The sequence below is a fragment of the Calypte anna genome, chromosome 3, assembly GCF_003957555.1.
Source record: "Calypte anna isolate BGI_N300 chromosome 3, bCalAnn1_v1.p, whole genome shotgun sequence".
Taxonomy (NCBI): Eukaryota; Metazoa; Chordata; class Aves; order Apodiformes; family Trochilidae; genus Calypte; species Calypte anna.
In genome coordinates this window covers 64,535,746-64,562,600 of record NC_044246.1, presented here as the reverse complement: position 1 = coordinate 64,562,600, position 26,855 = coordinate 64,535,746, and the positions used below count along the sequence as shown (strand labels likewise).

Here is a 26,855-nt window from a genome sequence, read left to right as displayed (position 1 = left end):
CAATATACCTTCTTTTATTTATTTAATTTCTACAAGGATTATTTGAACCTTCTTTTTTTATTTTTTCCATTGAAATCTGTCACCACTTCAGCATACAAGTTATCTCACCATTATACACTGAACTTATTTCTTTCTTTCTTGAACAGCAAAAACAGTTTTGAGTGATATTTTTAAGATTTTACAATGCTATTCCACCAATCTATTTCTTTAAAAGATAAAGGTCTTCATCAAAACTCTGGTTATTTCTAGTCCTTTTTATTGGAATGAACATACATTAACTTGGGCATTTTCAAATCTCGTACAGAATCCCAACACTGCATTTCATGTAAATTTTCTTTACATGTAATTGTCAGACTGATATCAGTGCCCTTTTCTTTCTCCTTGCTACCTCTAATCCATGTGAGCAGCTTGATTCTTCTATGAACCATTTCGATATTTGCAAGGGATGAAAGGCTCACACATTCGTGAGGAGCCTCCATCTCTGCCTTTGTGTGTTGGCGTTTCCCTCAACTAGGGAGGGAAATAGTTAAGTATCTAACACACATTAGAAATTTAAATATTTCTCCCAGGTCCCACGAAATCTGCCACCCAAGCCACGCACAAAGGCAGAAAAGGCGTAAGGTAAGAACCAGGTTGGAAGCCACCAGCCACAAGTGCAAACGGGGAGATGACAGTAACCTTTAGAACCAAGGGCCAGGTGGGATGGGGAACAGTAAGGGCTTCTTCCAAGGGGAACACTAAAGAACGACAGCAACCGCACGGGTCTGCGAGCAGGCGGCGATAAGGAAACAACCACCCATGTGAGCCCGGAGGGCGGTGCTCCCGCCGCCCAGCAGCGCTCCCCCACCATCCCGGTTGAGGGCAGCACCTTCCCTCCCTCGGGAAGGATGGCGGAGGGCTCCGTCACGGGATTTCCGCCCCCTCCTACATGTCCGCCGCGCCTTCCGCTTCCCTACTTGGCGCCGGGCGGCACGAAGCGCCGCCGAGCTGTTGGCATTCTGTCCCGCTGCTTTAGCCGGGCGTCCCTGGTGCGGGAGGCCGCCGGGACGGGCGCAGAAGGGATGCGGGGTCGCAGCACTGCGGGGGCTCCCCGGGCCGGCGGGGTCAGTGCCCGGCTCTGGGCCGGGGGCTCTGCCCGGACCAGCGGGCGCTCTGCTCCTCCTCACCCTTGGCGCCGCCTCTTTCCCCCTTCCCGCCCCCCATCCCCGACCCGCTCCGTGAGGTGAGGGGTTCGGCAGGACGCGGCAGCCGTGGGTAGGAGAGAGTCGGAGCTTCTCTGCCCTGCCCCAGGTTAAACTGCTGTTTGTAGGGTTTCATACCCCTGAGTGACCCGGGGGGGGGCTGTCAGCCAGGTGGGAGCTTGATGTGCTGTCACCTCACTGCCGTGTTCGGCTCGGCTCTGGGGCAGTCAGCGTGCCGGGGCTTCGGTTCTCTGTTACTTCGGTGTCGGTAATTTAAGTCTGCCTCGTGTCTGGATGGCTTGTGGTGACACAAAGAGGGTTCCCAGGTGACGCTTAGTGCGGTTGGTACTGTTGGTGGAGTTTGGTGGTGGTCTGGGTGTGTATGTAGGTGGGCCTGGTGAACAAGGCTTATGGGGAGCTGGTGAGGGAACTGGGGTTCAGTCTGGAGAAAAGGAGGCTGAGGGGAGACCTTATTGCTCTCTACAGCTACCTGAGAGGGCATTGTAGCAAAGTTGGGGGTCAGTCTCTTCTCCTTAGTAACAGGACAAAAGGTAATGGCCTCAAGGTGCACCAGGGGAGGTTTAGATTAGATGTTAGAAGAAACTTCTTTGCTGGAAGGTAAATTAAACACTGGAATAGGCTGCCTGGGGAGGCGATTGAATCACCATCCTTGGAGGTGTTTAAAAGACATAGATGTGGTGCTTAGGAACATGATTTAAGTACTGGACTTGTTAGAGTTAGGTTGCTGGTTGGACTCAGTGTTCTTAAAGGTCTTTTCCAACCAGAATGATTCTGGGATTCTGTGTTCTTTACCATCCTGCCGTGAGGATTGGGTGTAGGTTAAAACTAGAACGTGTCTTCCCAAATTGAGAAAGAACCTGTTCTGAAAGGCTGTGCAAGAATAATAATGCCTGCCTTGAGATAATGCTTTGGTTTCTATACGTTCCTATATCTCAGCATAAATGAACACTTTTAAAGAATCCTGGGCAGTATTTAATATCCCTAGCAATGATCTAGTGATTCTGATTGGTGCTCAAAAGAAGAGCTTGGGAAAGATATATGTTTTCTTGTCAGATTTATCTTGCTCTTGGAAGACCATTAAAAAGTCTTTCTGAGGCAGCTGCTCACTTTTAGCTGAAATATCGGAGTAAGTAATAAGGCCACATTGATGATAATTCTTTTCTTTAAAAATAACTCTTTTATAATGCCTGTAACAGCAAAGGGCTTTCTGTGATGTTGTGTAATTGAAAAGCAGCAATTGGTACAGAATTTTGTGTTTCTTTTTTTTATTTATTTTTTTGTACACTTCCTTAATGTTAGGCTGATCAGTTCTGTCAGTTTGGCAGGCTATCATGGGTAACACCTGGTCTGTGAAGGTCCTATGCCTTTATGTAGGCTGTACAATGTGTGTGTGTTCATTCCTCTAACACCTGACAAGGAATAGGGTCCTCCACATCTTTAAAAAATCTAGAGCTCTCATGGCAGAGAAAGTCACAAAGTACTTGTACCCCACAATGAAGGAATTCAGCAGCTTAACTGTTTTAAAAGGCAGTAGTCAGCTGGGCATGAGCAGGACTGGGGGGTCAATAAAAGGTGAGGCTTGAAGCACAGGCTCGGCTCATTCCTGAGCAAGCCAGCAGAGAGCTCAGTTGAATCTGGAGCAGTAGCACCGAGCCAGGCTAACCAGTCCTGAGGGCAACAGACTCAGAGCACTGTTTGTGCTCTTCTGCTGGACCACCTGTTGGACCTCAGAGCGCCGTGCCCTATAGAATCATAGAATTGGCTGGGTTGGAAGGGACCTCAGAGATCATTGAGTCCAACCCTTGAACCACCGTTGCAGTGGTCCCTAAGACAGGTTCGTCTTGCAACACCCATGTGGGTAGGTGAGGAAAACTGGGGGCTGGGAGAATTTTGGCAGAGGAGACAGAGGAAAGGTAGGAACCTTCAGAGGAGCTCCTTTTAAGAAGCCACATCAAGAAAAGTGTGGGTTCTCTTTGACCTGTTATGTGTATGGGTTTGTTAACTTAAGATATGATTAAGAGGCTTTGTATGCTTGTGAGGGAACTTGAACAGTGCAACCCCTCAGCTGAGGGTCTTCTTGGGAAAGGCTGTAGCCTTCATGAGAGGACATGGGAATTCTATTTACATGAAGTTTAAATGAAACTTGGGATTGCATTATGTTTATTCTGTCTGAAAATAACTTTTTAAACCATGTCCGTGGGATGACAACTGTATCATTAAGTAATCTCACTGTTCTTTCTCACTGTTTTGTTATTTAAATACATTACATTAGGCTTGTGCACTTATTTTAGGATACCACTGAGTTAAGGTCTCACTGAGCAAGAGAACTTGTGCTCACACTCCAAGAAACTTGATGTTTATGGTGTTTTTAGATAGATTTGAGTCTTTTGACTCATATTTAAAAAAAAAATACCTTCAAGTATGAGAGATTCCTGTTGGGATGTCTGACACAGAATGAGTGAAGAGTGACTGTGTCTCTATTACTAGATTGTGGGGGGCTTATTTGATTTGGTAACCTGAATTGTTACTTTGATTCAAAAGTCAGGCTGGCTGTTTCTGTTGGGATAGTAGATAAAAAACAAGGGGCAGGAGTAGTCATCCTTGCTTTTCCAAACTTATGTATGCTGGAGGGGAAGAGTCAAAAATATTTAGCTTTTTTTTAAGACACTGTTTAGTTGTGAATCACTAATGAAAGTTTCTATGACTCTTGAAAGAGAGATTGAGAAGTTGTCTGGAATATCTTTTTCTGGATTGCTCTCTGATGTTATTCCATCACTCCTTTCTCCTTCATGGGTTTATTTTTTCTTTGTTTGTGGTTTTGAAGGGTGTGCATGGTGGTGTGGTTTTTTGTTTGTGCATTTTTGTTGGGTTTGTTGGGTTGGGTTTTTTTATGGGCTTTTTAAAACAGTGTCTTCCCAATGACCTTCACAGACCAGAATTAACTTTCCTGTTATTTCCCCATCTATGATTACAGGATCAGCTAAAGCTTCATCTCTTAACCTCTCAAGAACCTTGACTCCTCTTAGTGACAGAACCAGCCCCTGACAGTGCTCTCTGACCTGCAGCCAGTTTCTTTTAATGAGCTGAGGAGCAAACAGGTGAGTCTCAACTGCAGTGACTTGATGTATCTTTTATTTGTCAGGTGTGCTGGGAAGTGGGTCAGGGAGCTGGTCCAGTTTAATTATCACTCCTTCACTGGAATATCTTTTTTGAGTTAAATATTCTTCTGTGAGAATGTGCTTAAAAAGGCAACAGTAAAAAAATTTTAGTGATTGTAGTAAGTATGTCTGTGAAGGTTTAAAATGATGGAACTGGGTTACAAAATCTGTAGTTATTATAAAAGCCTTAACTGATATGGTTACTGACTTTGTTCTTGAGGCACATTCATCAGGCACATTCATGAGGCACAAACATCTTGCTTTGTGTTACTCATAAACTGAACATCTGTTTTTTAAAACTTTTATGCACTACCTTTACTTTCTGTACGTAACAATTCCTAGAAAAGTCTAAGACTAACAGGATGCCCTACGTATTTATTGTCTGACTCCCTTTCATGGGAAGGAACAGTGCTTCTGTACAATCATTCTCAATTGGAGCACTAAATCAGTGTGAAAGTAATCATCTAGAATTGCAGCATAATGACAGGGAGACTGAAAGCACAGCCTAGTAATTTAACCTCCACACTGAAAGGGTGAGAACTAGTTTGCTTTTGTCTTTTGAGAAATGATCTACCCCAGGAGAAATTCTTTCATGCGAAAGAGATATCTGTAATATTGATGTAATTGCAAGCCAAGGGGTAGGAATGAAAGGTTTAATGCAATTGCAGGGAAAGACTATGGGATTGAATGGTGATTGATCCTTTTTTAAAAAAACCTGAAATGTACAAGCCTATACCTCTTCTCATTACTCAGAAGACTGAAAACAGAATATGATCATTAAAGCAGATCTTAAATAAAGGTCCAAATTGTTGGATTAGTGGGTGACATTCTAGGTATTTGTAGTAGTAGCTCAGGAATTCCACTGGCTGGAAGAGCAACATGTTTTTTAGCAAGTTGAGTTAAGCCTTGTGACAAGTACAATGCAAGACTGAAAATACATAATCAGCTCAATTTTGTAAACTGCTTAGCATAATTTAGTTTTAGATTACTTTGGTGTTTCAGATAATTTTTACTAATGAAGAGTTACTAAAAATCTATTTTCTCTCTCTGCTGTCTTCCATAAATGTTGGCTTTCACCTTGCTGCTACTGCTTTGCTGTGTTCTTCTGAGTTGTTTTTTCCCTGTGTAAAGATTAAACTCATGCATGCTGAAATTTGGGATTTTGGAGTTTGTAAAAGTCTGGCCCCATAGCCCTAAAAATACGTTGGGTCATCTTGGTTGTATCTCTGTTAGATTTGCTGTAGTTGTAGTTTATCTGCTTGATCATCACATCCAACACAGTGTCTTGGAGCACAGCAGCAGGGGATGACTAGAAGCAAAGGCAGGCTTCATCATTTTAGCTTCAAAGCCCAGTACTTGAGTCATACATACCCTTAGTCTGAAAAATACTTGCTTTGGTCTTAAGGCTTAAGTTGTGAACCTGTCATTCAGATGATAGCTCCTTTTATATTTCTGCAGAAAAATGTAATGTTTCCTAACTTAGATCAGATCATAGATACATTCTATTAATTCATTAAAGATCACTTTGAATCTGATGAGATCTGTTACAGTTCTCTGGATTTCTTTTTATCTTGGTTATTAATCTGGTATTCCCCTTCTGAATGTAACTTCATTTATGATCATTCACCAGGGTTCCTTCTATTTCAACTCTCTTAGCTAGTTTCTCTTCTTTGCTGGTTAGAGCAAAATTTAGAAGCATTTCATGTGTAAGCTTCAAGTCAGCCCAGCAGAACTGTTTTGCTAACTTTTTTATAGATGCATTCCAAGAAGATGCTGTCATTCTTTGTTTTCTTTTTGCACAAATTGAGTAATCGTCCTGTCACATCCTAGTGAAAATAAACTGTTCCAAATATTGTGACAAGTTTCATAAATATTCTTAGTTATACCAAAACAGTAACAAAGTGTTAGTTTTTAGGTGGTTTTTTTTGTACTTAGCTACTTCAGTCCTTAATTCTTATATTGTTCTTAGCTTAACAGGAAAATTATTTTATCTGCTAAACCTGGTAACTCAGTGGCAGCCATCAAAAACAGCTATAAAAAGTTCAAGATAAACTGAAAAAAAATTAACACTTACTGAAAAATAAGATTTTAATGGAAGAAAAAGAATGTATGAGTATGATTACATTAACTAATATAAACTCTTCTGATTTTGACAGAGTAAAATTGTCATATATATTCCTCTTTCAATTTCATTTGTTAGCTCTCTCCTTTTACTGTTTTCTGCCCCAAAATAATATTCTGTGAATTTTCTTTGCTGGGAGCTGCTGTCCTTTTCAGTTTCTGTAAGTTTGAAGGGTTTTGCTAGGGGAAGGGTGTGTAGGGGAGTTTTGCTCTTCCAAGGAGCATTATTTAGTCTTAGGTTAAGAACTTCCATATATTAGAGATGTTGTGTTTATAGTAGGTTTCCAATGGCTATCAAGATGCATAGTGCAGTTTACTTGAACTGAGTATCTGGCCAATGTCTACTTTAAAAAGCTAAGAATATATCCCAAAGGTTGTGTAGGGACAAACTGCTTCTGTGGGCTGGGGGGAGAGAAGGAAATGTTTGGGTTTTTTTACTCTGGGGTTTTGTATACGCTTGGCAACATCAAATATCATTAAACTTAAGAATATTTTGGAAGGGCCTTCAAATTCCTAAGGGGGGAAGATTTCTTTCTCCCTTTTGCCCCTCTCTCCCCACCTACCAGACCCATTTAGGAAAAAGCTTCAGTCTGTTCTTTTCAAAGGTCATAAAAACTTTGGCCACATCCACATCTAGTTGTAGCAGCTGTTGTCCTTGCTAATGCAAGTCTTAACTGGACTGTTTTGTCTTTTTATTTTGACAAAAAGAGATGCCACTTAACTCAAGATTTGTGTTTGTTTTTCATTTTAAATGGCTTTCATAAAGTTATTCAGTATGAGTTGGGGTTTGCTAAGCAAGAATGATATGGTTTTGGCAGGCACAAACATCCCTTTTTCAAAAAAAGATAGGAAAAATTGCTGTAAAAGATAAAAAATGGCAAACTTCAATTTGTGTTTCTAGATAATGATTTCCAGGGTTTGTTCATTGGTTTTAAATGTTGGTTTTCATTGGTTTTAAATATTGTACTTCCAGCTGCTCTTAGGATATCTCACAAATCACAGGTATGCATGCCCTCTAGTCTTGGACTCTTGGTTAGTCATATTCACCTTGTGAAGTAGGAGAGGACTTTATAAGATGTTGCTAGAGACACCAGTTAGTATTGCTACTAAGTTATCCTGGTGGCAGACCACAGCTTCTGCAGTCGTCAGTATTTGCACTGTGTTAATTGCACTGAAAAATTTCCACAGTGAGCCATTAAAATTATCTTCAGTTAAAAATGTGAAGAGACTCTAAAACACAACTTGTACTGTCTCAGAAGGCACAATTTGTGTGTGGTACTGACTGGCCATTCTTGCAAATCTAACATATGTGTCTAAGGAACTATGTGAACAGCACTCTCATTTTGGAATTTAAACCTCCCATTTCTGTTCATGTGAATGTTAGAAATGTGCAGGTTTGCTAGTTCTCGTTCTTCAACATTGGTTTCCCTTTATTCTGTCACCTGAATAGGGGACAGATAGGTTCTTTTAGGGATATATTGCTAGTAATCTATTAATCAATTTTGTAGTAGTAGAATTTATAAGTAGTATAATACAGCATTTATAATGCAACCTAACTGCTAATTTCTAGTCACCTGGACCCCCTGCAGGCAAATCTTAATGCGTGGTTTGCTGTATCAATATAACAATCATAATCTAGACTCAAATATCATATAAAAGAAAGAGTCAGTCTCTCAATCCTGAGAGGAAGCAGGTGATTGTAGAAGTGTCCCTGATCACCAGTATGTAATGGATGCCGTGCTTCAGTCTGCAAAACAGTATGTAAAATCCCTCTAAAGCTTGTACATATCTAGCCCCTGAGAATGTGTTTTTTCCCCTGAGTTATAGGTGGGAGGTTTTTTGTTTTCTGTTACACCATCCTCAACAGTCAAAATCTTTTATTTGGGTACTCTTGAGAAACAGTCCTTCCAGTTTTTGCCTTGACTGTGTAAAACTATTCCATCATGAAATAGTGCATCTGTCAGTTGCTACAGGGGCCTGCTGAATGGGATTGAAATGATAATCTGTTAATGAAATGTGTTAGCCAACAGCCATCTTAGGCACTTCATTTTGTTGGGGAGGTCACCACATCTATGTTATGTAAAGCATTGTCACTGTTTAACAGTGTTGAACCACAATGCCAAATAGCACCTCTGTGATCCCAGTACTTGCCAAATTAATATTCTCTTTATTTGCATTCATGTATCTAGTGTGTAGCTAGAAGAGTTGCACATACTTCCTATAAATGCAGCGAGATAACTATCTAGTGGGGTAGGCCACTGAAGAAATAAGGAATCTATTTATATGAGGAACTCTACTTTGAAAATTAGATCTCTTAAATAACCTCATTATACTATGTGATAAATTTCCTTTTCAATGTGTGTGGCTTTCTGAATCTGGAGCTTAGACATCATCTTTTTAGTTGCCTGAAGGTGGATGAAATATAGTATGCCTGGAGTGCCTTATGCTTCTTGGGGAGTTACTCAGTTGCTTCTGATTGTATTACAAGAATGCATTTCTTAAGCAGACATTTAAACCCTGTATTGTGAAAGAAAGTTGGGAAACTTAAATTGCTTAACATGTTTTTGTGCAACTTGAGGCTTTTTGGAGACAACTCATGGCAGTGAAAGGCTAGGAGCCAGCTGAGGTCTGGTACCTCATTGAGAGCTTTTCAGGGCTTATGAGTATTTTCTTGAAGAGATGACCTTTAAAGTGAATTCAGGAGGCTGTTGAAGTGACTGTCTTGGACTTGCAAAGTATCTGTGGCTCCAACTGAAGTACTGTCTGTTTTCATCTGTTCAGCATGAGTTCTTCTAATTTTATTTCCCATGTTGCTTCTTTTATAAGAGGAAACAGCTCTTGTAATACAGTAACTCCTTTTAATAAATACCACTGTGATAATTAAGTTCTCTTCTGTTTCCTCCTGCTACCTTTTTCCATGGTGTTGTATTACAGACTTAAAGTAAGAACATAGGGTGCTGTTCTCTTAATCTAGGGAGTTCCCTGAATGCGCTATCTACTTGTATATGAGGGCTTTTTGTCTGGCACAGGTTTTTGGCTGCTCTTGACATTTGGATGTCATGATTAACAGTCTTGAGAGATAATGTATTATGATGGTACATGACTCTTGCTGAACCATTATCCTGATATTTCATAAATCATCCCTTTGCAGAGACTGTTTGTGGTGTAATAGTATATATCAGATGAGACTTGTGGAGGGAGGTAATTATCTTTTATTAGACTGGCTTATAATGAGACAGGGTGCCAGGCAAGCTTTTGGTCCACAATGACCTCAAAGGACTTATATGCCCAGATGCACATCAGGTCTTTTTTTCCAGCTATATTAGTTAGTCTAATAAAAGGTATTACCTCAGCCATAGAAACATTGCCTGATGTGCAGCCTTGGTGACATAAGGCTGCAACAACATGGTAACCAGTATTGAGGCTGAGCAACATGCTCTTCTGTGTACTATTTTCAGTATTCTCTTCTCTTGTTTGCCATATGCACTTTTCAGACCTAGGGTTTTTATATTCAAGATGCAATGAAGTCCTCTTTAATCAGTGTGATCTTGAAGTCAATTGTGAGACAAAATTAATTTATCTAAATTGAAACAGAAAACTGCTCAGCAGTGCCTCTGGCATCTTTCAACACCACTACAGTGCTTGATTTCAACAAACGAGACCCCGGTTTATAATTCTGGGAGCCCTAAGGTCATCCATGCTCCAAGTATAAGCATGTTTAATTTATCACTATGTCATGTTTGTTTTCTTTAAAACTTACTTGTGTTCATAACCAAAACAATGCTTCTTGTGATGATGGTTTTGTTGTCTTTCAGTTACTAAGTGAAGGATGCAAGGAACTTGGTCACGATGGCTACTTTATGCAGGTTTTATTTCCTGTTTGAGATAATAAGTAAACTCAAAAGCAGTTTAATAAGGTGTTAAGGTGTGTGTCAGTAATGATCTCTTTGCTTGCCCTGTGTCATCTCTCTAAATCTGTTTTAATATACATATAATTTAATGATGAAGGATGCATTTGATGGAGTTTTGAGTTTACCAATACTTGAAATTTCTAGTTTCCCCTCTTTTTCTCTCAATGTTGAGCTTTTTTAAGATCTACTGAAATACTTCCCTTAAATTTTCAGTAGAGAGAAAAAACCTTTGGAATAAAGGGTTTTAAGGTTTCTTAAACAGAAGCAAAGGAAGCATCAGAAGCTCTGTTGAGGCAGTGAGTAACCATAGTTACTGAGTGATGCTAAAACATAAAACTATATATAATTTTAAACTGTGTTATTATGTCCAATTTGTGTACCTCTGACACAGAGGAGTATAATGTTGTCCTCTTGTGATTGCCAGCTGCACAGACTTATAAAACATTTTGGTTTAAATAAAAAAAAAATCTGGTGGTGGTTTATATTGCTAGTCTTTAGAATTCCTAACTTACACCTGGTTACTTTGAGATATTTCAAGTGGAGCATTTAATGCCTTTCTTCTTCTCACAAACAAGTATATGTATCTGTCTGTAAAAGTAGTATGAATATAACTTACCTGCCTAGGCAGTGACAGTGATAAAGAGGATGTTTGCTGTGATGTTTTTATAGTTACCAAGCCCTGTAGTACCTCTAAAAGCTTTGTGCTGGCAGTGTAGTGGCTAATGACTTTCCAGTATGAAAATTGATTAGAAAACTGCTTTTTTAAGGAGTAGAAAACAAAGACATAATGCCCCAACGTATATATTTTCATAAACTGTGTGCGTTTACTTTTCTAGCAAAATATTTGAACACTCCCCAAATCTTCTAATGGCTCTCTGAAGCCAGTTTTCAATGTTATTAATATAAGTATAATATATATGCTTTTAATGTTATTGAAGTTATTATACTTTTAGTAATAATAGAAGAATGGGGAAGTATTTGATACCCCCCTAGCTGTAGCTTTCCCCAGATACTACAACCTTTTTTGTGGCTCTTGAATTTTATACATAAAATTAATTTTGGTCAGTTACAAGTAGATTATCCTTACCTTCACTGAATCTCAGTACTGACTCTTCTTTCAATTTATAATGTCTTCCAGGTAACTCCCATGAAATTTCTCCTGGGTTTTTTTGTTTGTTTGGTTGGTTTGGTTTTGTGGGTTTTTTCTTCTGTTCTTAGGCAGTAATTGTTCCACCACAAACCCAAAGAACTTTATTTCTCTTCTCTAGAGTAATTGGTGGTATTCAGTAGCTATTTGCTGTGTCATGGCTGAACCTACACTCAGTCTACACCTGAATTGGTAGCCCAGGGATAGATATTACAATGAGCATAGCAGTTAATTGGCGTAGGTTCAGTACTACTCAGCACTTACTAAAGGTGTAGAGAATTTCCTTAGAGATTCTTCCTTTTTCCCTTTTAGTTAGTTTTTCTAACATAGTATTACTTATGAGCATGGTATTATTCATCATCACTTTTTGTGTTCTTACAAAAATACTGATGCAGATAATGGAGCTTTTACAGTGTATTTGTTTTTCTTGTTACCGCTGTGAGCTCTAAATTATTTTATAGTAGAGCAATAAGAAATGTATACAGCTGAAAATCATGGAGTAGCTTTTGGGAGCTCATTGTGAGAACACCCCATTCTGCATTGTACCAGTGCAGTTTTTGGGTAGTATCAATGTGGGGGTTTTGTTTTTTAAATTAAAAACAAAATAACAAACTTAACTGTGTCAGTTTAGCCTGTTCTCATGTGTATTTTTCAGGGTTTAAATATCTGATTGAAAAAAGCATATTCTTCATGGCGTTCTGAAATAAGGCCTTAAGTGACAGTAATTCCAACGAACTAAATCTAATGAAACACAGAATGGTTTGGGTTGGAAATGGGCCTTAAATATCATGTAGTTCAAACCTCCCCATCATGGGCAGTGATACCTTCCATTAGACCAGGCAGCTCAAGGCCCCATCCAACCTGGCCTTGAATACTTCCAGGGATGGGGTATCCACAACTTCTCTGAGCAATGTATTAGAGTGTTCGCAGTAAGGAACTTCGCCCTCATAGCTAAGAGTTTTGAGATGAAAATAGGATGCTTTGCCAAAAGAGTAGAAAAATAACTTGGTGGTGTCACAACTCTGGTCATCAGAGGGTGATGTTCCTTTCCATGATGCATATGCAGCTGTTGCTGCTCAAGCTGTTTGTGTAATGAGATTGACAGTTTGCTTACAAAGGTTTCCATAAAAACAATAAATAACTAAGAGGACAAAGATAATTGAGTTAAAGGTAGTGGTTGGGGCATATAGCTGTCTCCTCCTCGCATTTTTTAATGACCTAAATTTAACTAGAGTAATTCCTTGTGTAGTAAATTAAATAGGACAATATGATTTTTAATTTTGTTTACACTGAATAAAGATTTAATTATTTCCCAAAAAGATGACAGCTTGATACAGGGTAAAGGTTTTTTGCCTACAAGCAATCACAGAATGGCTCTTTGGGGTTTTTTTTTTCCTTTCAGAGTTTGGAAAATCCATGTGATGGGACAGAAAGCAGGAAAGAAGTTGGAATTGGTGATCTCAATTAATGAAGAACTGAAAGAGACACACGTCGGACATAGAAAACAATGGCTGAAGAGTAAGAGCCGTTTAATTTTTAAGATCATTTAATTTTAAGGGGGAAATCTCTACTAAAATTCTTAGATCTATCTAAACAAGGAAAAGAACTGATCTTAAAGCTGAGTGTTGTTGGTCTCTGTGTAACAATGCTTACAGCAGAGCTGTCCCCTCGGGTCAAACTGATATCCTTCCTTCTTGTTTCCTGTTTGTCTTCAGCTCTGAAGTGATTTGGGTTCATGGCAGATGGTTTAGCGTGTTCTAGCTTGTGGTCATAGATGGTTTGTGTTAGCTGTTTTTTAACTTAAAAAAATGGGTAAAGTAAAATGAGAAATAAAGAGTGCAGTCTTGGGGCAGAAGTGTATGTGTGGAAGGGTTAGTAGGCTTTCCATGTATTTGAATGTGGGAAAAGAGGAATATGATTGCTTGAAAAAGTGTGCTACCCCCCTACCCTGTCCGGCCTTAACTCATAAGTTAAAAAAAAATTAAAAAAAAATCTAAAAGCTCTATTCAGAAATGAGGGGTCTGGGAGCAGTCCTTTATATTGACAGGAACAAGGTTGAGAAAAGGGACCCTTTTTCTGTGTCTATGGAGACTTTTTCCTTACAAGCCTCCTGAATCTCAGGGTATTATTCCCTTTCACTTGGCAGATTATGAGTTGAAAACAGTCTTGGGTTTTTTGTTTGTTTGGGCTTTCTGTTTGTGTTGGAAGTGGAGTTTAAGCAGAAACAGGCAGTGGTGAGGGGAAAGTGTTCAGCTGAATGTAAGCTGTTGTGGTCTAACAGTTGCTCTGAATGAGACGCATGTATTTTAGGTTTTGCTGTTGAATGTGAATGGAATTCTGCCATCTACAAAAGCAAAGGCTTCAGAATAACAGCTTGGATTCAGTGTTGGTCTGAGGTGGGAATGCTGGTTTTATTTCAGCTTCTTTTCTGTCACTAGGTGACAATTCTTAGTGCAGCTCCTCTGCTGCCTTAGGAATGAATGTTTTAATTATGCTTTTAAAAGGTAATTTAAGTAGTATTCATTGTATAGTATAGAATACCAGAATGAATTGTGGACTTTGAAACCTCCATCTGAGGTGCTAATGAAGGGTATCTTGTGAAGCACAACAAATACCTGGTGGTCATTGTTTGCTGTTTTTAATAAAGTGCAGTGCTTTCAGACAATTTGGTAATACTTGAGACCTGTCAGACAAAATCCAACTTCAGCAATTTTTTATTTTTTTTTTTTTTCATGTGCCTTTCTATAAGATGCTAAGGAGTGATTTTTATCCTTGTCATATGGTTTTGCTGATGTCAGGTTACCTCGCAGACTCAGCTGCAGAATGGTAATTTACTGAAGCTTTTTAATATGGATTAAGTCTATTGCATTTTCCTCCCCTGTTTTCTGATGGGCTGGAGTTAAAGAGCTGTTGAGCAAAGGTGTTCTCTTTCATGTTCATCCTGTAACCACTTTGCTGCAAAGCAAAAGATCAAATAAGTCAGTAGGAAGACATCTGTTGTGTTTTGACACCAAGGGAACAGAACAAAAACCTAGGAAAATGTAGTGATTATCATGTATATGTTCCTGGAAATGGAGCTGGGTATGCTGACAGTATGAGTTAGTACTTAACAAGGTTGAGATTGATAAGCTTGAAGAATTCAGAGGGTAACTAAGTTCACATCTCTGCTACAGGGTGTGTGAAGCTATCACCATTTTATAAACAAAGTGAAAATTTGATTAAGGTCTGCACAAGGCTGAGGTGTCACAAATTTGTAAGGCTTTCACCCAGTTCTATGCTACAGTCAGCAGACTTTGTCTATTGTGTGTCAGTTTGAAGTCTTTCTCCAGCTTAAAAGATGTTCATTTCCCACACCTCCTTAGGCTTCTCCCCAGTTGCAAGATCTTTCACTGACACATTTGAAGAAAAAATAATTCAATTCAATCAGCTGGTTGCTATCTTCAGTTTAAAGTTAGAGAAAAGGTAGCTTTTTTGTTGTTGACTATTCACTATGCATGCACACAGGGACACCCATGTTCTAGCACCCATGCTGTCTGTGGCTTCAAAAAGCTTAGAATGAACATTATTTGAGTTGAAATTACATGGGTTTAGTAAAAAAAATTTTAGTTACAAGAAAATACTTTGCTTTACTGAAGACCTCTGTTTTTTATTGTATTGCAAGTACAGCTTCAGAGAGAATGTGGATCTGGATATTAGTACAAATACAGAGGTTAAAAACTTCATAGAAAAATACTACAGCTGAGGTGCAAGACAAATCAGTCAGTTAAGAAGAAATGGTAGTCATGGGCATTGTACAAACCAAAATTGATTTCACCACTTGTATTTCAACTCCTGTCTGGCATGGTTCATAATATTGTTAAGAAGGAAAATTCTTTAACTAGATATGTTATCCTAAGGCTCATGTAAAATGAAGAGAACTAAATTGTTAGATACAACTTGTGTTTATTTCATGCAGTGAAGCATGTGACTGACATAAGGCTTTATTTTTTTATAGTAGGTCTGAACTTTTGCCATTGTAGGCTTTTATTGGAATACTTCTAAATATTGCTATTTGCTGTTGCACAGCATATGGCATGTTAATGCTTTATTTTTATTTTTAGTATGCCAGAACTATGTGTTCCTCCCTACAGTATGAACTGGCTTTCCTCGTTCACATTCCTTGCAGTCCATCTGCCTAAAAATGTTTTCAGAATACACTGAACTGTGATGCTAAAAAATCATTAGCAGTAAAATCAAATGTAAAATTTTGTAGTGCATTTGGCCCAAATTCCACCACTGCCTTAAAATCAAGGGGGTTTGGGGTTTGGTTTTTGGGGCTTGTTTGGATTTTTTTGTTTGTTTTGGGGGGGAAAGGGGTGCTAAGAATTTATTAGGAAGCTTTGAATTAAAATCTGCATTTGTCACATTATTGAGAACACTTTGGGGAGCAAGTCTGAAATTTTATCCCATAGAATGCCTGGTGTTTTAGGAAGAGTAAGTATCAAAAGATTATTTAAGATTACAGCAGGCAGTGCAAAACAAGCCCTCTCAGACCCGGGGAGAACCTGAGTGGTTAAGTCCTTGTGAAATGAAAGAGGATATCTGCATGTTAAAAGCAATTCAACAAGTAAGTTATTTTCTGAAAGGTAGATGATTTGCATTGGATAATGCTCATCCAAAATAAAACTATTTTATGATGTTGTGGTATAAAATACTGTATATTTGCAAAGCTGCAGAGGTTGTCACTTTTTCTTGCTTTACTTCAGTGATATGTCTGTATTCTTTCCCAGTTTCAGATAACTATCTAAATAGTAAAGCAGCATACACCCACAGTTTTTTTGTATTTTAAATCAGGATTTTTTCAAACAGTTCACTTTTTTTCCAGGATAGAAAAGCTTTTTGAGGCAATAATTCTTTGCTGTGTTTGAGTCAGTATAGACAGGTTTGCTCTAGTAAATGGACATATTATTCTTGTCAACAGTTGCTCAGGGATAAGCAGAAACCTCCATATCACTGATGCAAACAGGTTCCATCAAGAAAGAAGAAATATGCAGAACATATGCTGCTTCATCTGGATCAGCAAGGCAGATATTAAGTCAGAATCCTTTGACACTCCAGTGAGCTTCATATCCAGGTTTGGATCTTTTTGGCAAAATGCTTGGCAAACTAGCTCTTAAGTAGCTGTGCACAAAATACCATGTCAGGCATATCAGTATCCAAAATTAACCAAACTTTTTTGTAAAAGTATGTCTGTATTTATATTAACTTACTCTATGATGCAGCCTTTTCTTCAAGCCCTCAAGCTAATGAGTAAGCATAGAAGTGTCTAGCTTGTGTGTTGTGTCAAATACGTGTTTAAAGGGTTTGTCTGTGATTAAAGTCCTACTGATGGCATAGGTAGTAGGGTGAGTCAAAATGCCTTTGAATGTCCTTAACCTCTCCAGCTGTCCTGTCAGTGAGGATGAGTCAGAAGCTGGAGCCTTACAACTAACACTAAATCTGGAAGGCTCAACTGTTAATGTGACTGATTTGGCAGCCTGGGGCAGGATGTGGACTGGTGCATTACTGAGATGTCAGAAGCCTTTCTGGAGTGCTACTGCATCTTGAAGGCTCTTGGTCCTCTTTTTCTACTATACACTGAGAGTGGAAACAGTATTTTTGAGGAGAACTGAGCTGATATTAGAAAGAGTTCATAGGAACATATCAGGATGGTTGTACAGTGAACACTGTTCACTTTCAATGCAGAAACAGCCTGGTATTTGGGATACTGAAGGTGCTGAACTTACAGCACATGCATAGAGGAGGTGACTGGACTGCAGTTCCCCTGAGCCTGAGAGTAAGTAGGTGGCTCGTGCAGTTGGAGAGGTCTGCATTAAATCTTGGGAATCGCTACTGCTTATTAAAGATTTATATGGTGTACATGGAACATGTGTTCAGTCCTGATATATGCACACTTGTGTCACCAGAGAGGTTCTTTTATGGATCCTTGGGAGAATTATGATGGCCTAAGCTGTAGTTACAATCTAAGCTTTATTTTCTTTACAAAATAGTAGTAGTAGTATAGCAATTTATTACTGGAATGCCACAATTTCTACAAGCAGAATTTAGTAGTATTAGATTTTATAAGTAGCATAATACAGCACTTACAATGCAACCTAACTGGTAATTTTTAGTCACCTGAACCCCCTGCAGATCAGGCAAATCTTAATGCATGGTTTACTATATCAATTTAACAGTCATAGTCTAGACTCAAATACCATATGAAAGAACATGAGTCAGCCTCTCAATCCTGAGAGGAAGCAGGTGATGGTAGGGGTGTCCCTGGTCACCAAGGGGGTCACAAGTCTCACAGCTGAACAGCAGCTCCAGTCCAGGTTTCCCACTTTAGGACTTAAAACTGCTTCATTTTACAGCCAGCAAGCCCTCTGTGTGCTGTTACACTTCCCTCAGGGTCAACAGCACCTGGCTGGCTGTGTGCCTGTGAACTTCAAGGGAGTAATCAGCTTGGCACACAGGAACCTTGAGACCAGTTGGGAGGGGAAGAAGAAATCTGTTTGGCCTGTCTCCTTGGTTCACAGGACCTTCAGAACCTGATAATGAGGTGAAGAGAATGAATACATGACCTGCCTGGCCATAGAGAATGGTTGTTTGCCTTATAAAATGGTGTTAGTTCTGCTCACCACATTACCAGGGGTCAGGAGCAGGGATTAATGGTCACACACCTGAGTAGCACTCTCCAACAGATGTTAAGTAAAAAAAAAACACCTCCTCAAGATGAGACTAAAAAAAGGACTTAATAGAAAGTCATGCTTTGTAAACCATGGCCAGAGCCTGTATATCAGATCTGTGGCCTTCCACTGCCTTTGAAATTTTGAAAGGAGAGCTCTGTGCTTTGTGGTCACCTGGCAACTGCACACACAGTACAAGAGTCATTTATTTGAAGTTACATCAACTTGATTTAGCCATAGTTATAGACTGCTGTTGTCAGGTTGCATTTTTTTCCTTTTCCCAGAGAGAATCTCCACAGATCTAACAGCAGGTATTTGTAAATTTAAATTAAATGCCAATAGAGTTATAATTTTAGGTCTATAGGCATAGAAAAACATTGGTTTTCTGTATTTTGTTGATGGTTTCCCTGGCTGCATGTTTGAGTACATTTGTGCTTTACTTAAGCATTTATTAAAGTGTTAAGACTATTACACAGACAGTGCTTTCATTTTTCTTCCACTGTATCTCCTCTAGGCTTCAATGGAAATGCATTTTGTCGTCTTAAAGTACAGGTTTTACAGCAGTAACCATAAAATTTTCAACTGTTTTTGAAAATTGTCTTTAGGCCAGCTGAATTTGCAGTACTCTGCTGAATGGTTGTGAAAAGAAGCTACTCTGGATAATAAAGTTACTTTAGTCAGGATCAAAATAAAACAAGCTGCAATCAAAATGTTCAAGTTCACTAACTAGGAAAGAGTATTTTGACAAACCAAGGTTCTGAAAAATTAGAGAAACTGGGAAGCTGAAAACTGACTTACTAAGGAGATGCTTTATGGGATCAGATAAAAATCTTAAATCTTACTTTTGGCCTCCGAACAGATGAAACTTGTCTGGAAATGGTAGGGGAGTAGGGCAAGAAAGAGAGAGTACGGCAGCATACCTGTGGTATTTTAAGACTGGGCTATAGAAACTATATAGAAAGTATCCTGAATATTTCCTGCAACTTAAGGTGTTTTCTGAAGCTACTGGAAGAGTTGCTATGTGTTTGGATTTGATTCCTATGCTTGATTTCATTGTGAGTCCTTGTAACTGGAGGCTATATTGTTTCTAATACTTTCTTTTCCTTGTTGACTCAGATTTTGGCACTTGTCCATGTTGATCAGTAGAATATCAAGCACTTGGAATATGACTTAACCTATGCTTCATCCTATGATTTAAAGTATATGAGAAGAAACTCATGTTGTTTTTATTGCACTTTACCCCTCTTCATAAATCTCAAGGTGTAATATCCTACCTCAAGCTTCCTAGCTCTTCAACTTGTAGACCATTCTTTACTTGGAATAATGTAGTTGCTTTTGCATCTGAATTACCCGAACTTGATTACAGAAGCAATACAAGTTAAAAACTTACTCTCCCCCAAGTGTTTAAGGAATTGTCTTTTTCTGTGTACTTTTTAAAAATCTAGTAGTTATTGTAGCATAGTGCAGGAGTTAGCACAGCAGGGAGGGAGTGGGAAGGATTGAATAACATGGCATTGTAGTGGGAGGGAGGGAGGGGAAAATGTTATCAAACTATAGCCTTTTATGTCCTGAGGTTGTGCTTGCTGTGTGCTGTCTATTTTTAAAGGAGCAGCACCGAGCCAAAAAGAACTAGAGGGCAAGAGTTTCTGAACAGTGACACAGGGAAAAACCTTTGTTTCTTCAGGGAGGGAAATGATTATTATATTTAGGGGTCTTCTTTAGTAATGCAGCTAGTAAATCTGCAAGTAGAGTGTCCTCGAGGTCCCCTGTGTGACTGACTTGGTAAAATTATTTAGTATACAGCTTTATAGTACAGATTCTGGTTCCTAATAGTTCTCACTAAAGGAGAGCACCATAGCTTGTTCCTCCTCACTAGGTGATGGCTGTTAATGGTAAGGAAATGAAAGAAATATTAATTTGTGATTTGTAATTTCCCTAAAGGAGGTTACTTTGAAAAATCATTCTAGCTCTTATCTAGAGGAGGAAGTGATACAGTGCTGAGAGAGTATGTTAAAGTTTCAGGAAAAGGCACCATGTGGAAACCAGAGACAGAATCATATACCAGAGGGCCACAGGGATGATCAGAGCATCTCTTCTGTAACCCCAGGCTGGGGTTGTTCAGCCTGGAGAAGAGGCTCTGGGGAGACCTTATAGCAGCCTTCTGGTACCTGAAGGGACCTACAGGAAAGCTGGGCAGGGACTTTGGACAAGGGCATGTACTGAAAGGATGGGGGGAAATGGTTTCAAACTGAAGAGTATAAATTGAGGTATTAGGAAGAAGTTCTTCACTGTGAGGGTGGTGAGACACTGGAACAGACTGCCCAAGGAAATTGTGGGTGCTCCATCCCTGGAAGTGTTCAAGGCCAGGCTGGATGGGGTATAGTGGGAGGTGTCCTTGCCCATAGTAGGTGAGGATGGAAATAGATGATTTTTAATGTCCCTTCCAACACAAAACATTGTGATTTTTTTTTATTTTTTTTTGTGAATCTGCCAGAACTGTGAAGTCCAGATGCTCTGTCTATATTTAGTTCTTACATCTGCAAAGTACAGAAGACTGCCAGTTGTGGCTTTGGATTGGTTTTTTTTGCTTGTTTTAACATAAACTCTCAACGTAATGGCCAATTTGTGTGGGAAATAATATTCAGGAAAAAACATCAATGTAAATGAAAAAAACAGCTTGACTACAGTTTACTAACTAAGCAAAGGTGACGACAGCTGCAATTGCAGTTGCAACAGATATAGGATTTCAGTCACCAGCTGTCCACTGAACTGTGGAGTGTGGCTGCTAGTATATTTTACACAATAATTTTAACCAAACTGGGAAGGAAATAGCAGTATCCTCCAGTAAGTCATTATCTTCTCTTGCAATACAGGAAAACTAGTAATTTTTATTACATTTTTGGACATCAATTTTTTTTTCTTATATAAAACCTTATACAACAGTGGATTAGACACAGACCTGGAAGATTAGTTTCACCTGTTCAGATTTGGTTAAATTACATGGAAATTAAACACTTCAGTTTGCTCTGTTATTAGTTTGAGGGTTTTCAGTTTAAGCAGGCTGAAGAGAATTGTTAAATAGGAACGAGCAAGGGGAGAGACATGATGACACACTCCATAATCAGAAAGCAGGTGGGTTTTTTATTTTTCAGATCATATTTTTGAATGGCCTTATGACTGATATAATACAACGTATTATTGAAAATAAACTTAATAGTGTTCTATAAAGTTTTAAAATTAATTTTATATGTTAAAGATATGGTTAAAGTTGCTCACTGGTATTTTGTGAAGGATTGCTCCTCTAGTTTATGCTTTTGGTAAGAATAAACCAATGCAAGGGATGTTCTTTGAAGAGAGTTTTCCCATACTCTGGAATTTAGCTGGCAGATCAGCTATTTTTTTGGATGTTGTAATGTTGAGAATTTGAAATAGCATGAAATGGAGGCCTTTGAATGAATAAATCATTGTTGGCAGTATGTGCCTGCTAATCTAGCTTCAGGTTAGATAGAAGGTTCTTTTCATGCTTTGCTTCATTTGATTAATGAGCTGTTCATTGTCATGATGTTCACAACTTTGTTCTTATGAAATGCTACTTGAAGAAACAAAATCTTAAGAAAATTATGCTAAGTTTATTGTATCTCCTTTTCCTTTTGGAGTAAAACAGTATTAAACTGTGATGATCAGATGAGCACATACACTTTAGGGTTTCTTTTTCACCCAAGGAACTATTTTCCCTCAATTACCAACACATGGCCACAGCAAACTGCTCTGAAACTTTTATAAATTTTTCTGCCAGGCATGGTGCCCATAAAGCTTCCTCCCCTTTTCTCCCCAAATGTACCATCCTTCCAAAAGCTTCAGTTTAAAAATCAACTTTGCAAAAAGCCTTGAAGATCAGATAATCTGGCCTAAATTTGGAACTTGTTCTTAGCACATTAAGAAATGGGTTTGGAGTAGATTTTTATTTTTTTTTTAAGGGGGGGTGGGGTGAGTTATGGCTTCAGACATTTTAAGACTGGAATTTTTCCAAGGAATTTACTACATCTAATCGAATACTACCTTCACCTGTTTAAAATACACCTTTTGCAAGTTTGTAATTCTTTTCCTTATAGTACAAGAAAATGGTCTTTTAAGATATGTTAAACATTTTCATAGAGTATAGAATCATAGAAAAATTTGGTTTGGAAGGGACCTCTAAAGGTCATCTAGTCCAGCCCCCTTGCAGTAAGCAGGGACACCCTCAACTAGATCAGGTTGCTCAGAGCCCTGTCAAGCCTCACTTTGAGCATCTCCAGGGATGAGGCCTCGGCCAGCTCCCCAGGCAACCTGTTCCATTTTTCCACTACTCTCATGGTAAAGAGCTTTTTTCTAACATTCAGTCTAAATCTGTTCTCTAATTTAAAAATATTGCCCCTTGTCCTATCACTACAGGCCCTTGCAAATAGACCTTGTCTAGTTGGGAAAAGCCTAAACCAAATATTCCTCACATACGAGCAAGTAAGAAAGATACCCCCTCCTGTGCCCTTTCCATAGCAAGCTATCTTAAAGGGTGAGTAGTAAATAAGAATAAGTGTAGGTCTGAATTTTCCTCTCAAGAAGAAAAGACATTGATCGCTAATGGAAGTGGGTTTTAGTTATCATAGCTTAATTTTCAATATACTATGGGGAGCAGTTATCATAACTTAATTTTAAAACATGCTGCCTATCTTTATTGTATCATTTTCTATTAGATACCTGATGTGCTGACTGTGTCATCTGCTTTTCCTGCAGGGCATGTGAAGAGAAGGAAAATGAATCACTTAGCCATCAAAAAAAGCTGAACAGTACTTGAATCAGATGCACAAGGACAGCATAAAACTAACTGAAAGAATATTGCCCTTGGAAGAACAACTTCTTCAGAATCTCTCTGAAATTTCATCTACCCTGACTACTCCAGCCAGTTTCACAATGAACAAAGGAATCTCAAAGGCTGCCCCAGGTTCTAGGAGTAACTTAAAGCCGGGCCTCTCAGGAACACTTCTGATTCAAGGAGACTCTGTGTACAATTGGGAGTCTTCCTGGGAACACTTTCAGTTATTTAAATGTTGTAATACCTTTTTAAAATACCTTTCATGCCTTTTATGAAGGCTTGCATGAAATGTGGCTGTGAAATAATGTGCAGTGTTTGATACTACAGACATTCCAGGATGATTCACTTGCAGCCTTCTGTACTTGTTCCAAGGGCAACATATCTGCAAGCTCAGTGACTGATACGTCTTTTGCTTTCACAGAGGTCATTACAGACAAATCAACAAAGATAACTGGATCTGAAATATAAATTACAGCATGCCTGAGAATTACATGATAACTGGGTTGTTCTTTACACATTCTTCATTGCCAGAACTATCAAATGTTGTACATCTTAGTCAAGACAAATAGTGGTGACAAAAAGAGAAGTGTATTACCTGGAAATCTGTCACTCTACATCAAGCTCCCTTGGCATTTTCAGATGCTTGTTTTGCATCAGGCTGTTTGTCTTAAGGAAAAATCTATAGATTGGTATCACCCAGGGAGCTGACTTAGGCTTTACTCAGAGTCTGATGCAACAGCAATTCACACAGATTGTGCTTTAGATTTACAAAAGCCACAGCAACAGCCTGTGAGGAAAGCTTGACCCTTGCTGTAGATTCCACCATGGTGGACAAAAACTGGAAGTGGCAGAAGATAAGTGAAGATCGTATCAGAAGAGTATTGTTACATGAGGGCTGTTTTGTGACCTTTCTTTGTAAATGTGCTGTGGAACAAAGAATCCCCATCCCAAATTACTTTTCTTAAACCACATCAAAACTGGATTGTCAGTGGCCAAATTTCATTTCAGAGAATACAAGGCTGCTGTGGGGCTTCTCTGCTGCCCTAGCATGGGAGGAAGAGGCCAGTGATTGTGATTCTAAATAAATAGGTAGTGATATGAAGAGATATCTAGCTTTATCCCCTTGGCTTCCTGCCCAGATTTGAGGTGCTTTCTACCTACATAGCCTCTCTATGAAAGCTGTAAGAAAAAGAGTGCTAGAAATGAGATGTTCCCTGTTTGCAGTGCTCTCTTAGTCCCCAAACACTAGCTCTTAGTTGGAACTCCTGGATGCAGAGGGATTGGGGACCCTAGAAGGGGGAAATGAGGTTGAAGAGGCATTAGTTGAGGGGTATGGGAAGAGATCTGTTTTTTCTGAATTCCCAACATTTAACAATACCCAGAAAGTTTTACAGTGTTAACGTTTCTCTGGTGAGGGGGAGGGTGAGAACTGTATTGTGAAAAACCTAAGTATGTTGACCCATCTTGGAACTAATAATTACCAGTTTTCTGCAAGACTAATGGAGGAAAATTTTACTGTAGAGTGGAAAAAAGATGATTGATAACACTGCTCATGAAGAAGTCAAATAGCCCTGGGTTAAAGACTGGAGAGTTCTAGAATTGCTGACTTGTAAAGTAACAAGAAGCTTTATGAACACAGGTAATTACTTTGTTCTCTGACCTTGTAAGATAATAAGAAATTAATTGAAGGGTTACTTGAGCTGTACATTGCTAACATTTTATGCTAAGTATTAAATTAATAACTCCTAATTTTTAAGCCTTAAGGCCCTAGAAGAATTTTTTTCCTAACTGAGGCTTAGCAGGAAAGGTTAAAAAAATTCTCTCAGCTGTAAGATGCTGGAAATCAAGTTATACAATTTTTTTTTCACCAAGATTACATTCACTCTACCAATAAAATGCAGAAAAATTAAGTAGATTAAGTCTGAGCAAAAGATACCAATGTGGCATTTTACCTTTTGAAATTATTTAAGCACAAATTATTACAAGCACAATTTAAAATATTGTCCATCAGTTCTGCAAATCAACTTCTATTCTCAAATGAATGTTGTAAAAATAAAATATAAGTTTAAGATCAATATTGTGACAAGATGAAATCACAACCATATTCTCTTTGCTTGTCTGTAATTTGTCAGTAGAAAAATGGAATCTGGTAAGAGCTTGCCACATGCACATCAGGGTGAAAAATTACTTGGCCAATTACTGTAAATTTGTGCTTAAATTTAAAGGCATTCTTTTAAATTCTGTCATTCCAAATACTGACACTGACAAGCTAAACCATGAACCTGGTAACTGTTAAAACTCTCAGGAATGATTTAGTGAATATTAGTTAATGAGTGTTACAGGCTGCTGTAGATTGTTAATGCTATGAGGAAAGGTATGTGTGATACACAGCTTGGAATAGAAATACTTAAATTCATTTTCCTGCAGGCTACCAGGCTAAAGGTTCTCAAAATTTTCCCCATGCCATTGTGCTTTATTTTCACTGTAAACTGAAGGAGATCAGGCTGACCTTGATTCTTGGAGACACTGTTTTGCAAACTTTCAACAAAATAAAACATCAGTAACAGTGTCGATGGGTGCAGAATTACTGTGAAAATACCAGTTCCATAGAATGAGTAATTTCTCTAAAATTATTTACAATTAAGTTTGTTATTAAGTTTAGTAAAATACTTAGGAGTATGGAAGTAAATTTATTTTATTGCTTGTTATCACTGATTAGGCTATTTTCCCTAGAGAAAATAGCTTTTGATTTAAATCAGTTTCTTTTCAAGGTCTGTGTAGCAGATAGGTCTGAAGTCTAAACACAACTTGCCTTGGAAAGAGGTTTCCTTAGGGAGTGCCTGGCTGTTTTTCTAGAGAGAGAGGTTGGATATCTCTGTTGTGCTTATGCTTATATCACTGTATGTTCTTAGATCATGTACATAATGATTACCATGCTTTCCAGCTGAATAGCCATTTCTTAGCCTTCCTACTAGACCTTTCTGAAAACATGGGATTGGGTGGGCTTTAAAAAAGCACCTTCTCTCCACCTCTAAGTCGCTGCTGAGACCTTGCAGGCCTGCCCTGCTGCCCTCCCTGGTTAAAGTGGACTGCCCAGAGAGAACTGGCTGCAGAAGTGGCTGCTTTAACTAGCTTTGAAAAACCTGGACAGCTTTTTACTCATTTCCATTGAAACTGTCACAGAATCATAGAACCGCTTAGGTTGGAAGGGCCCTTAGAGATAATCTACACCAACCTCCCTGTCGTGAGTAGGGATGCCTCTCATCAAACTGAGTAACCTGAAAACCTAGTAATCACATTTTTATTATTATTGTTACAAGCATGAGAAGCTTGAAGGTGGCACAGGAAGCACGTGTCTCCAACTATGCCTACATTGCCAGCTTGCCAAAATGGAAGCCAAGCAGTAGGTTGAAGGGAGGAGGTGGTGGTGCTTCATCTGTAGACATCATCTCCATTACATGTTTGGTACTTTCTGAAGGGAAGAGACCACATCATCTCAACAGGCTGCCCAGGGAAGTGGTGCAGCCACTATCCCTCCACGTATATTTAAAAGATACGTAAGTCTGGAGCTTAGGGACATGGTTTAGTGGTGGGCATGGCAGTGCCTGGTGAACAGTTGGACTTGATGTTAAAGCTCTTTTCCAAGCAAAATGATTTTGTGATCTCAAAGGAAGCAATGCTAGTTTTGCTTATTTTACACAGCTGATACTAAGGCAGAGCACATTGTAGGTTACAATCCTGTCCTCTGTGTGGTGTGGGG

At 38.9% G+C, this 26,855-nt stretch overlaps 1 long non-coding RNA gene across 4 annotated transcripts; it reads left to right on the top strand.

Moving 5' to 3' along the window:
- The first annotated feature begins 921 nt into the window (after positions 1-921).
- On the top strand, positions 922-25,545 carry LOC115598082. Of its 4 annotated transcripts, none has more exons than XR_003987367.1 (4): positions 922-1,103; positions 4,177-4,300; positions 12,942-13,057; positions 23,017-25,545. It is a non-coding gene; the product is annotated as an uncharacterized LOC115598082 (long non-coding RNA). The 4 variants fall into 4 exon arrangements; XR_003987369.1 differs by lacking the exon at positions 922-1,103 and adding an exon at positions 1,161-1,222; XR_003987368.1 differs by lacking the exon at positions 922-1,103 and adding an exon at positions 1,195-1,290.
- Positions 25,546-26,855: the final 1,310 nt, after the last annotated feature.